The sequence below is a fragment of the Zalophus californianus genome, chromosome X (genome assembly GCF_009762305.2).
Source record: "Zalophus californianus isolate mZalCal1 chromosome X, mZalCal1.pri.v2, whole genome shotgun sequence".
NCBI lineage: Eukaryota > Metazoa > Chordata > Mammalia > Carnivora > Otariidae > Zalophus > Zalophus californianus.
In genome coordinates, this window is record NC_045612.1 from 93,189,210 (window position 1) to 93,207,080 (window position 17,871).

A 17,871-nucleotide genomic window follows, 5' to 3' on the forward strand; every position below is an offset into this window, starting at 1 on the left:
GGTTGCTGGAGTGGAGGGGGTGGGAGGGATGGAGTGGCTGGGTGATGGACACTGCGGAGGGTATGTGTTGTGGTGAGTGCTGGGTATTGTGTAAGACTGATGAATCACAGACCTGTATCCCTGAAACAAATAATACATTATATGTTAATAAAAAAACAAAGATAAAAAACATAATAAAAAATCATTTTTTTTAACTGTCTTCCAGAGCTCCAGGAACTGCTGTAGCAAATTAATCGAACCCAAGGAGGGAGATGTGGGAACTGATCTATAGTCAGTCAGAAGCACAGATGACAGTCTAAACTTACAACTGTTGTCTGAAGGGTGTTAGAAGCCTCATGGCTCAGAGCCCTTACCCTGCGGGATCTGACGCTATCCCCAGGGAGACAGTGTTAGAATTCAGTTAGACTGTAGGATATCCAGTTGGTATCACCTCATTGCATGGGGTGGGAAACATTACCACACATTTGGTGATCAGAAATGAAGTATTAAGTAGAGAAGACACATACAGGACTATATCTTTCCTTGGGGTCGGATGGTGCTCTGACACCCCTCTTCGATCAGAAGACAATGATGAGACTAGAAACCCCTCACCGTGGGCCGACAATATAGGAAGAATCTAAGTCCTTAAGAGCTTGGTGGGGCAGAGCTGCCACGCGTGCTCCAGCCTTTGAAAGGGAGCAGAACATACCAACCCGAAATATGCCTCTTCGCCATATGGATTCTTTTGAGAAATAGGAGACACAGGAGAAGCTCTGAAAACAAGCTAACCCTTTTGTGATGACCATTTTCACTACAAGGGAAATCTCCGTCTGTAAAGGTGTCGCCGTCGAGGTACCAGAGGAGGACGACTGAGTCACAAGGAACTCTCACCAGTGGAGAAGGTACAGACTTAAATCTGCATAACAACCTTACCCTGGTTTACCTGTGTTTTCCTGGTCACCCCTCATAACTGCCCCCCCATACACATACAGTAACTTTCATTCCTTTGCCTTTAGCTGAAGATGGTATTTAAACTGGTTAGGCCAGGGGTGCCTAGGTGGCTCAGTCGGTTAAGCATCTGCCTTTGGCTCAGGTCATGATCTCGGGGGTCATGGGATCGAGCCCTGAGTCAGGCTCCACACTCAGCAGGGGAGTCTCCCTCTCCCTCTGCTCCTCCCCTCAGCTTGTGTTTTCTCTCATTCTCTATCTATCTCTATCTCTCTGTGTGTGTCTCACTCTCATCCTCTCTCTCAAATAAAAAAATCTTTTAAAAAAAAACTGGCTAGGCCACCTCAGAGAGTCGCTCAGTTTCCCTGGGTCTCTCTCATGCATACAGGAGACAAACATGCTAATAAACCACTGCTGGGGGGAGCAGGTTTTCTCCTTGTTAGTCTTTTATTGCAGAGCTCTCAGCTAAGAACTCAGAAGGAGAAAAGGAAAATTATTTTTCCTCCCCTACAACTTCCCTTGGACTTGATCATGAGAGAAAAATAAACTTCTACCCTCTTTCAGCCACTGGGATTTGAGGGGGGCGGGGTTTATGTTACTCACAGCTGAGCCCAGTCCTACTTGAGACTCCAGTGGTGACTCACATTTCCTTGGCGGGTACAAAGGGCTTCACAGCTATTTCTAATTTTTGTTCCTCACAATAGCTCTTTGAGGTAAAAAGCATTTTCCTGATGAGCAAATGGAAGCTTCAGCATCCAGTGATGAGGTGAGACAAGTGATGCTGGTTGGTCTTTTCAGAAGGCTGTTCATGCAGTCACTGTACTAATCACAATGAGTAAGCCGTGTGAGGACAGCCATGTGCCAGGGACACCAGAAGGCACAAGTCGTTCTTTGTCAGCCACAGCCTGAAATTAGTGAGGTGCTGTGGTGGGTTCATCCATCTGGAGGCCAGCGCCTGACCAGAAGATGCTAGTCTATGAGGCCAGAAAAACATGCCAGGGACACACGCAATGCCACTTCTCGGCTTGAGAGACAAATGTCTCAAACCCCCAGGAGAAGCTTTTGATGGTGCTCTGCATAATGGACAGTGTTCTGTTTTGCTGATGAACATATGTTAAAACTAGAGAAAGCAAAAAATGTCAGCAAAGAAAATTACCAGCGGGGAAGACGGGAAAGCCAAAAAAAAAAATGCAACCACGTTTAATCATGAAGGTGATTTTCCTTCTAAGTAAAATTTGTTTCAAAGAGGCAGGAGACAGGACTAGTACCTAAATGATACTGTAGGGGTGGAAACCTTTTCCCTTTTTTCCTTCTAGGTTTTTTTTTTTTTTTTTAAGATTTTATTTATTTATTTGACACAGAGAGAACGAGCGGTGGGGAGGGACAGAGGAAGAGAGAGAGAAGCAGACTCCCCACTGAGCAGGGACCCCAACCCCGGGCTCAATCCCAGGACCTGGGATCATGACCTGAGCCCAAGGCAGACGCTTAAACCAGCTGAGCCACCCAGGCACCCCATCCTTCTAGGTTCTTTGACTAGTCTAAGAAATTAATATAAGATGGATTAACACATGAAAAACAAACACAAGTTTAATAACAGGAACCCCAGGAAAACTGAGTAACTCCCCAAGATGGCCCACGTCATCGCTTTAAATACCATCTCCAACTGTGCCGCCCTGTGGCCATCCCAAGTAACCTCAAGTAGAAACCAAAAACAAGAACCAGAAAACCAGTTGGGGGAGGCATGCTGGCAATACTTTTGAACAATCAGATAGGATAGAAACATACTGTATTAAGATGACCTAATGGTCTTTCACGAGTCTGTGCCCAAATCGATAAACCTTAATGTGTACAACCGAAGAAATTATACCTTTTGAGGTGCAACTATATCTTGCAGAACCGCTGACCAGCACGCACACCCCTTCCCCTTTTTTGCATATAATCTCCTATAAACCAACAAGCTTCAGAGCCGATCTTTCCGAGCAATCTGAAATACTGTCTCCCGGGCTATAGTCCTCAGTGAGATCATGAATAAAGCATTTACTAACCTATTTCGAAGTTGGCTTTTCTTTTTTTTCAGGTGACAATTTGGCGACCACGAAGGGACCTCAGAAGAGATGCCACCTTCTCGTCTGGACTCCACAAGGAACCAGAGCCGTGGTACCAAAACAGGGCCCTTGCGTCCAATCCGCGTCCTCGGATGGAGGACAGACACCTGGGTGAGTCTTTCCTGGGATCCAGACCTCCCGGTTTAGTGGGTAGAAAGTCCAGAGGCTTCTTCATTGTTGCTTCTGTTCTTGCTCCTGCAAAGTCAGAAAAGGGCGGTATTCTCGGTATGACACAGGTTTCAGGTCTTATCCGTTGTCTCTTTTCTCCTTCATGAGTCAGAAGGGGCGCCATTCTGTAGAGCACCACTTGCAGGTCTATTGGAGAGACGAATCCTCATCCCAGGAATTTAAAATCCTTTGCTATTTTGCCAATTTGAGCGCTAAAACGCTACAATCATATAGACGAGATTCTGAATGAATCAGAGGACAAGGGCCGCTAGCTCCCCTCATTAGAGAGTGACAGAGGTTAACCTCACACCGTGCAGCAGTCCCAGAGGGATTCCAATTCACAATACAAATAATTTAGTTGCTCTGCCGGGGACGCATATAAGAGTTGGCCACTCAGCTTTCCGAGCACTTTCGATTTAGCTAGGCTAAACCAAGAGAAAACCGAGACACAAAATACGATCAATCGGCTCCGGGGTAACACTTAGGAGAGTGAGATTCCTCTAATCAGCACACTGGTCCACAATAAAACTTACTTAGGTGGTGCCAAGCCTTCAAAACCACTAAGATGAGAGATCAACCATCACAATTGGAGAAACGTGATGGAGAACCACTTTCCAAGACTCTGGTGGGATTCGTGTTTAAGGCACATGAATCCTATACTTGCAGGTTCCTAAATAAATGAGAAAATTATACTAAGGATGATCATAAACGCTCATCTGGCCTAAACAGGGATCCTTTGGAATACCTAACTAGTTTATCTGCACACCCAACTCAAGAAAGCTGGCTATTGAACTAAACCACCTGAGTGGGATACGTATTTTAATTGGTATTTAAAGGTTCTAAAAGAAACACTGACCGGATACTATCCACGCAAGAGACTAATAAGAAACTTTCTGAAATAGTGACAAAATTGAGCTCAAAATTATCAACTCCTGAAGAACTTCCAACTGTTCCACCTCCTTCTTATCCTTTAAATGAGCTGCCAGGGAACAAGGCATTAAAATCAAAGCCTTCTCCTCACCATGCTAACGCAATTATGGCTCTAGATTCAAGAGTTGGCCAGACTGAAGCTGATATTCAGAGCCTGATAGGAATTTTTTAAGGCCTTCTCCCCTAAGCTAAAATGAGAACTATGTACCCAGAGGGGAAGAAGCAACCAGATGGATAGATCAACCGAGAATGTCATTTAAGTTGCAACCCAATTCCTTGAAGGATTAAAAGCAACTGTCCTTATCTTACAAATCTTAGCAAAACTAGAAATATGGCCCCAGAAACAATTCAAAGTCCTTCAATCTGTCCTTTTTTGCCAATCCCCAGACCTCCCCTATTTATGTCAAAAGTCTTTTTTTTTTAAGATTTTATTTATTTCTTTGACAGGGAGAGAGGGAACACAAGCAGGGGGAGTGGGAGAGGAAGAAGCAGGCTTCCCGCTGAGCAGGGAGCCCAACACGGGGCTCCATCCCAGGACCCTGGGATCATGACCTGAGCCGAAGGCAGATGCTTAACGACTGAGCCACCCAAGCGCCCCGTTTTTTTTTTTTAAGTAGGCTCCACAACCAGCATGGAGCCCAACACAGGGCTTGAACTCATGACCCTGACAAGAGTCGGATGTTTAACCAACTGAGTCACCCAGGCACCCCAATGGCAAAAGTCTTATAACCTCTCTGAGAATTCTTATCTAGATCATTTCCTACTTCTAAGACTGAAAAGAAAAAGTAAAGAGAAACCTTTCTTTAAAAAAAATTCAAATGGTTCTAGAAGCACTTTTTTTTTTAAGATTTTATTTATTTATTTGACAGAGAGAGACGCACAGCGAGAGAGGGAACACAAGCAGGGGGAGTGGGAGAGGGAGAAGCAGGCTTCCTGCTGAGCAGGGAGCCTGATGCGGGGCTCAATCCCAGGACCCCGGGATTGTGATGTGAGCCGAAGGCAGACGCTTAACCAACTGAGCCACCCAGGCACCCCTCTAGAAGCACTCTTGACCAACACTTAGCCCACAGCTTCCGTAAGGTTACTTGTCAAGGATAAATACAAATCTTAAGCGTCCTCTCCACAAATGTTAACAGAAAAAAGCTTTGGCCATCTGAACAGGTGACCTTAACTTATTCCATCTGCCAGAAAACCAGTCTGGATCCAACTCTTCTTTTATAAACTAGCGAGTTCTACATTATCATACCTGCCTCATGGCTGAAATTTTTAAAACAATGATTATAAGGTTTTTATTTGTGTCTGTATGTGTTGTAGATATGTGGCATTTTCTACCTCCAGATGGTATTGCCAAAATTAATTTGTAAAAGAGCTCTATTTGATTGGCTTAAAGAAAATTAAGTGCTTATATAAATTAAATTCTCAGAAATAGAACTAACCCAAATAAGCTTCAAGTTCACATGATCTGGAAAAATACTCAGTAATAAAGCCAGTTTAAGTTTGTTGGTCTAATTAAAATCGGCATGTCTTTGGGAGTTATCAATATTGAACACAATACAGATAATCAATTTTTCTAACTCAATTTATTAGTTAAATTCGTGTTGTATCTGTTGCAGTTTGTCAGAAAAAAATGACTTCAAATGGTTGATTTTGTCTGTTTCATGAAGTTTTCATGGGTAATTCTTCAAAACAAGTAGATTAAATAAGATAAAAAGTTTGTATGTAAACTTAAATAGCTTCTAAAATCTTTGGTGACCTAAAATTTTGAAGTTTTGCTAAGTTAAATGATATACTGGGTTGAATTCATTGGGTATCTAAGTCTTTCCCAAATAAAATCCTGACACGTTGATTACTAAACACAGCTTTATCCCCAGACCTCCCCTATTTATGTCAAAAGTCTTTTTTTTTTTTTAGGATTTTATTTATTTGTTTATTTGACAGAGAGTGAGGGAACACAAGCAGGGGGAGTGGGAGAGGAAGACCGGATTTTACCGGATTTTACCTTATTACAGAGAAAATAAAGATAAATTTGGGTCTGTTGGTAAATATGTTTTATGCTTTACTGAAAGACTGTACCATGGCAAAACACGTTTCTAGAAATTATGAAATGTATTCGTAAGTTTGCCCATCTAGAGAATTCTGATGTAACAGACGGTTCACAATTGCTTACTACTTAGTCTTCTCTAGAAAGTAAGGTTTCTAAGCATTGAGAATTGTAATACATGTAATTAAGACCCCTGAAGGGGCGCCTGGGTGGCTCAGTCGTTGGGCGTCTGCCTTAAGCTCAGGTCATGATCCCATGGTTCTGGGATCGAGTCGCTTTGGGCTCCCTGCTCCGCGGGAAGCCTGCTTCTCCCTCTCCCACTCCCCCTGCTTGTGTTCCCTCTCTCGCTGTGTCTCTCTCTGTCAAATAAATAAATAAAATCTTTAAAAGAAAAAAAAAGGCCACTGAAAATAATAAGGGAAACAACTCTGTATGCAAGGAAAGTAAGATATGGGTTTTGGTAAAAATGTATGAGGAATGGGAGTACATTTTTGTTGATGAAAGAGAAAGTGCTTTTGTCCTAAAATGAGACTAGTTGTTTGGAGAAGGAAAACTTAGGACAAAATCTAAATAAAAAAGAAAATTGTAAGAGGTTTATGAAGAAGGAATCTTTGGAAAAGAATTTTATGTGTGGTCAAACTAAAATCGGAATAAATGAGTTTTAATATCTAAAGTACACTAGTACAGGATTGGAATTTGGTTTTTCTGTTAAAATACCAAAATTTTCTTAGATTATTGGTCTACTCTTTTGATTCAACAGTTCCATATATTACTCAGTGCTCATGAAGAGAAGGATATACTATTGGTCTACTCTTAATAGGAATTTTAAACAAAGGTTTTTATCTTTCATGTAATCTGCCTAGAAAAACAAGTTTCTGTGTTTTGTCTTTACCAGGCCTTTGATCACTTAGGAAAACTGACTCTTTTCAATATTAAAAGAACTAAGATTTGCTAACAACTATGTAACCTTCCGTATTTGCCTGTAGAATCTATTATCTGTCACCTTGGTTAAATAGATAATTAAATATTAGGTTTTGTAATGATCTGTGATCCCATTTAGGCCTGTGCTTTAAAACCTTCTGATATTTTTAACAAACTTCCCAAAATTCAGATTCTAAAAGAAGTTTTTTTGATTAATCAGGCTTATTTATTTGGTATGTTAAGTTACATGGGAAGCACTGTCAGATAAATGATGAATAACCTTCTTAGGTCCTATTATATGGGTTTGTGCTATAACTGTTCCAGAAATTATATAAAATTCCTAAAGTTTTGATATGTCCTAGTATAATGTCATCACCTGTAATTCTATTATTGAAGTGCTGCATGTCACAGAACATAACCAAATTTCCTTGTCAACTGTATTATAATGAATTCTCATCAGATCTTTAACCATGGCCATTTTTTGGTCTTTTTTTAAAGATTTTATTTATTTATATATTTATTTATTTATCAGAGAGAGAGAGGACAAGCAGGGGGAGCGGCAGGCAAAGGGAAAAGCAAGGACCCCGTTGTGGGACTCGATCCCAGGACCCTGGGATCATGACCTGAGCTGAAAGCAGACGCTTAACTGACTAAGCCACCCAGGTGCCCCCATTTTTTAGTCTTGACATTTACAGTTATTGTTTTATTCTGCTGCTTTTACAAATACGTTTCAGATTCAAAAAGATTCATGGAAAGGACTTTTGATTGATACGGGTTTCTGATACCCCTATGATCATAAAACTAAACAGAGTAAGAATTTCTGGAGCTAATGGAAAAACTGCATCAAAACCGAATAAGAATTAGTAACATGGGACTGAAAGAATTAAGGAAACCTTGCTGGTTCTCTAACGTTTGCTCTTCCGGATTTAAGGAAACATTTGTCTTTTTCTCCCTACCTGATCCCTCTAGACTTCAGAAATTCTCAGTGAGCATTCTTACTTTCATGGCAATTAGTTATTTGCATAAGTTTAATAATAAGCTGTTCTTCTTGTAACAGGACACCATCGGAAACATTGGTTATACCACTGGGGCTTTGCCTGGAATGTCATATTTGAGAAAGATTTGCAGAGACTCAGATATGACCAGACAGCTTTAAGGAACTCAGGTTGACTTCATAGAGCCAATGAAGCCCCTTGGAAAAATCATCAGGTGAGTAAGAAAGGTCAGTTCCTGGCAAGCTCAGGAACCTCAGGATATTTTGGGGGACCTCAAGAAGAGAGGAAGTAACCTGAATCTATAGATATTGCATGTGAGTCTGATGGTAAGTATTTGGCTTGGCCTCTTAGCCTCAAGAGGCTGTTAAAAGTTCAATCTGAAATTCCTTATGAAAAGTTCCAGCAGGGGCGCCTGGGTGGCTCAGTGGGTTACATATCTGCCTTTGACTCAGGTCATGATCCCAGAGTCCTGGGATCTAGCCCGGTGTCAGGCTCCCTGCCTGCTTCTCCCTCTCCCTCTGCCTGCCTCTCTGCCTACTTGTGCTCTCTATCTCTCTGTCAAATAAATAAAATCTTTAAAAAAAAAAAAAAGAAGAAGAAGAAGGAAAAGTTCCAGCAAAGCAGATTTTAAAAAGAACCACTATTCTTGCTGCACATATGTAAAATAATCAGGCCAAGTTGTTGAAACTAGACTTATTTCATTAAACAAATTAGTTTTGATTTGGCTATCTTTGGTGGAAATGAGGGTGATTTTATTTTATTTTTTTTTAAAGATTTTTTATTTATTTATTTGACAGAGAGAGAGAGAGAGATAGCGAGAGCAGGAACACAAGCAGGGGGAGTGGGAGAGGGAGAAGCAGGCTTCCCGCCGAGCAGGGAGCCCGATGTGGGACTCGATCCCAGGACCCTGAGATCATGACCTGAGCCGAAGGCAGACGCTTAACGACTGAGCCACCCAGGCGCCCTGGAAATGAGGGTGATTTTAGAGAGAAAAATTATGTTTCAGTAACACACCTCTGTGGATGTTGACTCTAGCTCTGATTCACTATCTTTGAGTGTTTGTTGTTTGCCCACAAAAGTGAACTGAGACTGGAATTCTTTTGATTTCCTCAAATATCTAGCTATGACTCTCCAAACTAAGGTTTCCAATTTTCTCTCATTCTTTTGACTTGGAATCATTGAGAACAAAAACTGCCTTTTTTTTTTTCCTGAAGCCCCATGAACTGAAGCTAGACAACTTGAGGTCAACTTCAGAGAAATTGCCACAATGGCCCACGTTGACACAATGTTCATGTCTGTTGCTGTTGGGGCCGCTCAGAAAGATCTCCAGAGACATTCACACTGTAGAGCAGGAAATCCTGTCAGATTGCCACAGCCCGCCCTCACTCCATCTGAAGATGCTTCGAGCCTGGTCTAGCAATATTCTCATGGGCAGCACTCAGGACCCAGACACTGGGTTTTGAATTTGCTCCAAACATTAACTTGTGTTTTTCTTTTCTTTCCATAAGAAATGCTTCTTATTAATTATCTGAACTTTGAGAGCCCACCTGCGGGACCACCTCCCGAAATGAGGCAGCCGTTTAACTGAACTGACCTATTCTCAAGACTAAGACTGGTTCATGGGGGTGCCTGGGTGGCTCAGTCGTTAAGCGTCTGCCTTCAGCTCAGGTTATGATCCCAGGGAAGCCTGCTTCTCCCTCTCCCACTCCCCCTGCTTGTGTTCCCTCTCTCACTGTCTCTCTCTCTCCATCAAAAAAATAAATAAAATCTTAAAAAAAAAGAAAACTAAGATTGGTTCATGAGATATGGAGCAGACTTCTTCCCTAAGGTCCAGAACAGAACAGTTAAAACTCCAGCTACTGGGGAACAATGTCAATCTGTGATATTTTACTTAAAAAAAAAAAAAATAATAATCTTGTCAAAAGGATAGAATGTTCATTTGTAACCATACCACGAGGACTTTTCAATAAAAAGTTATTCCAGATATGGGACAGATTCATGTGGATGACTCCCAGTTAGAGCAGATTAAGTCAGGGGCCTCCATTATGCTGAGAGCAAGCTAATTATTACCACATATCAGCCTTAAGTGACCCAATACCCAGTCTTGAAGAAATATTAGTTAAATGTTTGGTTCCAAAATTCTTGGCTTAAATCATTCTAATGTTTCTAGCTCTGATATTACCCTTTTTATTGTTAACATGTTTACTTTACAAATTGTTAGCCTCTTGTACGCAATAATCTAGTCAGATTCATACGAAGCTAATGATGGCAAAATGTCTCAATACTATAAACAACATGTACAGTTCTATATAAAGGTTGACGATTTCTACCTAGACATGAGGAGATACCTCAGGCTAAAAATCCTAAACTTGAGCAAATTCAGAAGCTTAGAGATGGTTATCCTTTTGGGGAGGACATGCTTGTCTCATATATATCAGAACTAGGAATGAGCCTTCCTAGTACCATGGAACAAAGAGATACTTGTTCACCATTGTCTCCTATAGGTCACAATTTGCCCCGAAGTGGGGACTGTTCACTAAAACTGCAGTAGGTGACTGATGTCAGCCTCTCGTGACTGTCTCAAGTGACCTCAAGGAGAAACCAAAAACCAAAAGAACCAGAAAACCAGTTAAGTGGAGGCATATAGTCCATATTTTTGAACACTCAGATGTGACTGAAACACCATGGGGGCACCTGGCTGGCAATCAGTAGAGCATGAAACTCTATCTCAGGGTTATAAATTCGAGCCCCACATTGGATGTAGAGATTACTTAAAAATAAAATCTAAAAAAAAAAAAAAAAAAGAAACAATGTATTAAGATGACCTAAGGCTCTTTCACATGTCTATGTGGAAATCAGAAAACCTTAATTTTCACAACCACATTATACCTTGTGAGGCACGTTTGCATATAATCCCTGGAAACCAACAAGCTTCAGAGCAGATCTTTCAGGGCAATTTAAAATACTGTCTCCCAGGCTACAGTCCTCAATAAGACGATTAAAACATTTACTAACCTACTTTGAGGTTGGCTTTTTTTTTTTTTCAGTTGACAAGTGAAAGACAAATGAAGATGTTGGGGAGCGGGGAGCCAGTTAAGGAAGGTTACCAGGAAAAGCACGGTAAACAAGGGTAAGGTTATTATGCAGATTTAAGCCTTTGCCTCCTCCATTGATAAGAGTTCCTAGAGACTGAGTCATCCTGTTCCTGGTACAGCAAGGGAGACACCCTGACAAATGGAGATTTCCATTATACATCTAAATGTCTCTTACTAAAGGGTAACTTCCACTTAGTTTTCAGAGCTTCTCCTGTGTTTGCAGTTTCTTAAAAATAATCAGCCTAAAATAATCTTATACCAAAGAGACATATCTTGGGGTGGAAAATTCTGCTCCCCTACAGTACCATGCCAGAAATGCAAAGAGGTCTGGAAAAACCCTTCACCTTGAAAATCAAGGATCCAAATTTTGGCATCTGTTTTTTTTTTTTAAGATTTTATTTATTTATTTGAGAAAAAGAGTGAGTGCAAGTGAGAGCAGAAACGGGGGGAGAGGCAGAGGGAGAAGCAGACTCCCACTGAGCAGGGAGCCCAACGCAGGGCTCCATCCCAGGACCCCGAGATCACGATCTGAGCCAAAGGCAGACATTCAACCGACTGAGCCACCCAGATACCCCGGCATCTTTTTTTTAACTGAAGTCTTTTACTGAGATCATTACAGATTTGCATGCAGTTTTAAGAAATAACACAGAGAGATCCCAGAGTGCTTTTCCTAATTAGCCCCAATGGTAACATTTTACAAAAAGTACAGTGCAATATCACAGCTAGAATACTGACCTTGATATAGTCAACCCCACCAATCTTATTCAGATTTCCCATTTTATTTATATTCCTTTGTGTGTAGTGTATTTAGTTCTATACAATTTTATCACCTGTGTAAGCTCATGTACGCATTACCAGAGAAGATACTGAACAATTCCATCACAAGGATCCCTCCTATTGCCATTTATAACCACACCCACATCTCCCCCAACCCAGTCCCTAACCCCAGGCAACCAGTGATCTGTTCACCACTTTTTTTTTAGAGAGGGAGAGGGAGAAGGGGAGAGAGAATCCTAAAGCAGACTCCACACTGAGCGGAAAGGCCAATGCGAGGCTTGATCTCACAACCTCAAGATCATGACCTGAGCTGAAATCAAGAGTCAGATGCTTAATTGACTGAGCGACCCAGGCACCCCATTTTCTCTACTTCTAAAATGCTGTCATTTCAAACATCTTATATAAATGGAATCTAACAGCATGTAAACTTTTGAATTTGGCTTTTTTCACTAAGCATAACTCCCTGGAGCTTCATCCAAGTTATTTTGTATATCACTAGTTCATTCCTTTTCACTGCTGAGTAGTATTCCTTGCTATGGATATGCCAAAGTTTGTTTAACCACTCAGCCACTGAAGGACATGTGAGCTGGCTCCAGTTTTTAGCTATTATGAATAGAACTACTATGAACACTCATGTACAGGTTTTTGTGTGAACATAATTTTCACTTACTGGGGTGAATGACCAGGAGTATAACTGCTGAGTTGTATGGTAGCTGAATGTTAATTTTGAAAGAAATTGCCAAACTTTTTCCAGAACGTCTATATCCTTTTATGTTCCTACCAGCTATACATGAGTGACCCAATTTCTCCCCAACCTTGCCAGCGTTGGGTGTTGTCACTATTTTTTATTTTAGTCATTCTTATAGGTGTATGGTGTTATCTCACTGTGGTTTTAATTTGTGTATTTCTGATGGCTATTGATGTTAAACATCTTTTCATGTGCTTATTTGCCATCTGTATATCCTCTCCAGGAAAATGTCTGTTCATGCCTTTCATCTATTTTTTTTTTTGCCTTTTTTTTTTTTTAAATAATCTCTAGGCCCAGCTTGGGGTTCAAACCCACAACACTGAGATCAAGCATCACATGCTCTACTGACTGAGCCAGCCAGGCAGCCCTACCCTTTTTTTTTTTTAAGATTTTATTTATTTATTTGAGAGAAAGAGAGAGAGAACACACAAGCAGGGGGAGCAGCAGATGGGAGAGGGAAAAGCAGGCTCCCCACTGAGCAGGGAGCCTGACGCAGGGCTCGATTCCAGGACCCTGAGATCATGACCTGAGCTGAATGCAGACACTTAACCAGGCGTCCCCTTGCAATACATTATATTAGTTTCAGGTGTACAACATAATTTGATATATTGCAAAATGATCACCACAATAAATCTAGTTAACATCGGTCACCATAATTTTTTTCTTGTGATGAGAATTTTTAAGATTTACTCTCTTAGCAACTTTCGAATATGTGATCCAGTATTAACTATAGTCGTCTTGCTGTAATTACATCCCCAGGACTTATAAATAATTGGAAACTTGTACCTTTGGATTCTCTTCACCCATTTCACCCACCCTACCCCCCACCCCGAGCCTCTGGCAACCACCAATCTGTTCTCTGTATTTATGTGCTTATTTTTTGTTTTTAGATTCCACATAAGTGAGATCATACGGTATTTGTCTTTCTCAGATTTATTTCACTTAGCATCATGTCTTCAAGGTCCATCCGTATTGTCACAAATGGCAAGATTTCATTCTTTTTTATGGCTGAGTAACACTTCTTTCTGTGTGTGTGTATGTACGTATGTATATACAAACATACATACATTTCCTTTATTCATCCATCAGTGAACACTTGGGTTGTTTCCATGTCTTAGCTATTGTAAATAATGCTGCAATGAACATGGAGGTGCAGATATCTTTTCAAGTTAGTGTTTTTGTTTTCTTCAGATAAGTACCCAGAAGTGGACTTGCTGGATCATATGATGGCTCCATTTTTAATTTCTTGAGAAACCTCCATACTGTTTTCCATAAGTGGCTGTACCAATTTATATTCCCAACAGTGCACAAGGGTTCCTTTTTCTCCACATCCTCACCAACACTTGTTTCTTTTTGATAACAGCCATTCCGACAGGTGTGAGGTGATATGGCATTGTGGTTTTGATTTGCATTTCCTTGATCATTAGTGACGTTGAGCATCTTTTCATGTGTCTGTTGGCCATCTATATGCCTTCTTTGGAAAAATCTCTTCAGATCCTCTGCCTTTTTAATCAAATTGGGGTTTTTTTCCTGAGTTGTATGAATTCTTTGTATATTTTGGATACTAGCCCCTTATAAGATATATGATTTGCAAATATTTTCTTCCATTTAGTAGGTTGCCTTTTCATTTCATTGATTTCCTTTGCTGTGAAGAGCTTTTCAATTTGATGTAGCCCTACTTGTTTATTTTTGCTTTTGTTGCCTTTGCTTTCATGTCAAATTCAAAAACTCATCACCAAGACCAATGTCAAGGAGCTTACTACCTGCTTTCTTCTAGTTTTATGGTTTGGGGTCTTATATTCAAGTCTCTAATCCATTTTGAGTTGATTTTTGTGTATGGTGTAAGATAGTGGTCTAGTCTCATTCTTTTGCACATGGCTGTGTAGCTTTCCCAGCACCACTTATTAAAGAGACTGTCCTTTCCTCGTTGTATATTCTTGCCTCCTTTGTCCTAAATTCATGGACCATATCTGCGTGGATTTATTTCTGGGATCTCTACTCTGTTCTGCCATTTTCTAATTACACTGTTTATATTTTTACCATCGAGATGTGAAATTCCTTAATAGGATATGTAGTTTGCAAAGATTTTCTCCCAGGCTGTAGGTTGCCTTTTTATCCTCTTCATATAGGCTTTTGCAGAACAAAACTTTTTTAATTTTAATGAGATACAATTTGTCCCTTTTTCCTTCTATTGATTGTCCTTTGGTGTCAAGACTAAGAACTCTTTGCCTAGTCCTAGATTCCAAAGATGTTCTATTTTTTCTCAAGGTTTTATAATTTTATATTTTACATATAATTCCAAGATTCATTTTGAGTTAATTTTTTTATAAAGTGTGAGGGTTAGGTCAAAGCTCATTTTTTTGCCTGTGGATGTCCAATTGCTCCAGAACCATTTGCTGAAAAGATTACCCTTCCTCCACTGAAATGCTTTTGCACGTTTACCAATTATCAGCTAAACCAACTTGTGTGTGGGTCAATCTCCAGGTACTCTATTCTGTTCATTGATCTATGTTTCAATGTTCCTATCTCTGATAATACCACACTGTCTTGATTACTGTAGCTATATAGTAAGACTTAATATCACATGGATTCTTCCCACTTTATTCTTGTCAAGATGGGTTTTGCTATTCTATGGCCTCTTTTAAGATTTTATTTATTTATTTATTTATTTGACAGAGAGAGAGAGAGACACACACAGGGAGAGAGGGAACACAAGCAGGGAGAGTGGGAGAGGGAGAAGCAGGCTTCCCGCTGAGCAGGGAGCTGGATGCGGGGCTTGATCCCAGGGCCCTGGGATCATGACCTGAGAAGACAGACGCTTAAAGACTAAACCACCCAGGCACCCCTCTATGGCCTCTTTCTGCGTAAGTTCAAGAATATGCTTGTCTGTATCTACAAATAACTGCTGAAATTGTGATAGAAATTACATTACTTCCACAGCTCAATTGGAGAACTAACATCTTTACTATGTTGAGTCTTCCAATCCATAAACACAGTATGTCTCTCCATTTATTTAAATCTTCTTTCTTTCATCAGCATTTCATGGAGATGCTGTACGTGTTTTGTGTGTGTTTTAAGTAGGCTTTATACCCAGTGTGGAGCCCAATACGGGGCTGAACTCATGACCCTGAGATCAAGGCCTGAGCTGAGATCAAGCATTGGATGGTTAACTGACTCAGCCACCCAGGTGCCCCCATATTTTGTTAATATATATGTAAGCATTTCATTTTCTTTTGAGTGATTGTAAATGGTATTATGTTTTTAATTTTAGTTTCCATGTGTTCATTGTTAGTATATAGAAATATAACTGATCTTTTTTAAAGATTTATTTATTTATCTGAGAGAGAAGGGGGGAGAGAGGCAAAGGGAGAGGGAGAGAGAGAATCTCAAGTGGATTCCCAGCTAACGGTAGGGCGCAACACAGGGCTCAATCTCACAACCCTGAGATCATGACCTGAGCCAAAATCAAGAGTCAGACACTTAACCAACTGAGCCACCCAGGCACCCCGAAATAGAATTGATTTTTGTGTATTGATCTTGCATCCTGTGATCTTGCTGAATATTATTATAGGAATTTTTTTGTATATTAATTGGAATTTCCTATGTAGAAAATTATGTCATTTGCAAATAAGGACAATTGTATTTCTTCCTTTCAATTATGTATGTCTTTTATTTCTTCTTCTTGACTCACTGCCCTAGCTAGAACTTCCAGTACTACACTGAATAAAAGTTGTGAGAGTGGACATCCTCACCTCGTTCCTGATTTTTAGGGGAAAACAATTAGTCCCTCACCAGTAAGTATGATATTAGCTAACAGATTTCTTATAAATGCTCCTTTATCAAGTTCAGTTCATTCCCCCCGTTTCTAACTTGCTGAGCATTTTTTTAAAAGATTTTATTTATTTATTTGACAGAGAGGGACATAGCGAGAGAGGGAACACAAGCAGAAGGAGTGGGAGAGGGAGAAGCAGGCTTCCTGTGGAGCAGGGAGCCGATGCGGGCCTCGATCTCAGGACCCCGAGATCATGACCTGAGCCAAAGGCAGACGCTTAACAACTGAGCCACTCAGGCGCCCCTTGCTGAGCATTTTTAATCATGAATACGTATTATATTTTGTCAAATGCTTTTTCTGCACTAACTGGTATGATTATATGATTCTTTTTTCTTTAGTTTATTGATATAGTAGATTACACTGATTTTCAAATGTTGAAGCAGACTTGCATACCTGGAATAAATCCCGCTTGGTGATGGTGATGATGCACAGTTCATTTGGAATCTTCTTTCAGTCATTTCTTCTGAACTTCAACTGTTAGCTTCAGAAGAGAAAAATTCCCAGAGATGAAAAGTATCACATCACTCTCTAAAAACAGGGAAGTTTCCTCTGGGTCTAGAGCTTTGAAACCGGGATTCAAATCCCAGTTTTGGCATTTACTAGTCCCAGACCTTTGGCAAGTTACTTAATTCTCAAAACCTCAGTTTCGGGCGCCTGGGTGGCTCAGATGGTTAAGCATCTGCCTTCGGCTCAGGTCATGATCCCAGGGTCCTGGAATCGAGTCCCACATCAGGCTCCCTGCTCAGAAAGGGGCCTGCTTCTTCCTCTCCTTCTGCTGCTCCCTCTGCTTGTGCTCTTTCACTCTGTCAAATAAATAAATAAAATCTTAAAAAAAAAAAAAACTCAGTTTCCACATCTGTAAAATGGGGGTAAACAATGCCTAAGTGAGAGAATTAGATGATGAGGCACTATCTGGCACATAATAGGTAGTTAATAATGGCTACCATTTGAATTGCAGGGTAACAAGCATTTTAAAGAAGAATGAGAAACATTTCGGAAGGGCTGTTATATATGGTATTAGGAACAGGGCACAGAGGTGACAGCAAAGTTTACCCAAAAAGCTCATACTCTCTGCAATCATTTACCCTTGGGTTTTCTTTTTTTCCTGTTATTAGATGTTTTAATAATAGATACCACCATGAGACACCGAAAGGGTCAAAGATGTTCTCGTTATTAGTTATTAACTTATTAAACGAAGCATCCATTAGTGCTCTACAGGCCTCTACAGAACCTCGCTGCAGGGGCCCCACAGTCATTAGGTGCCTGGTCTGCACACACCACTTCCCCATGCCTCTTCGGGCGATCAAAGAGCACCTTGATTCTAATTGCTCG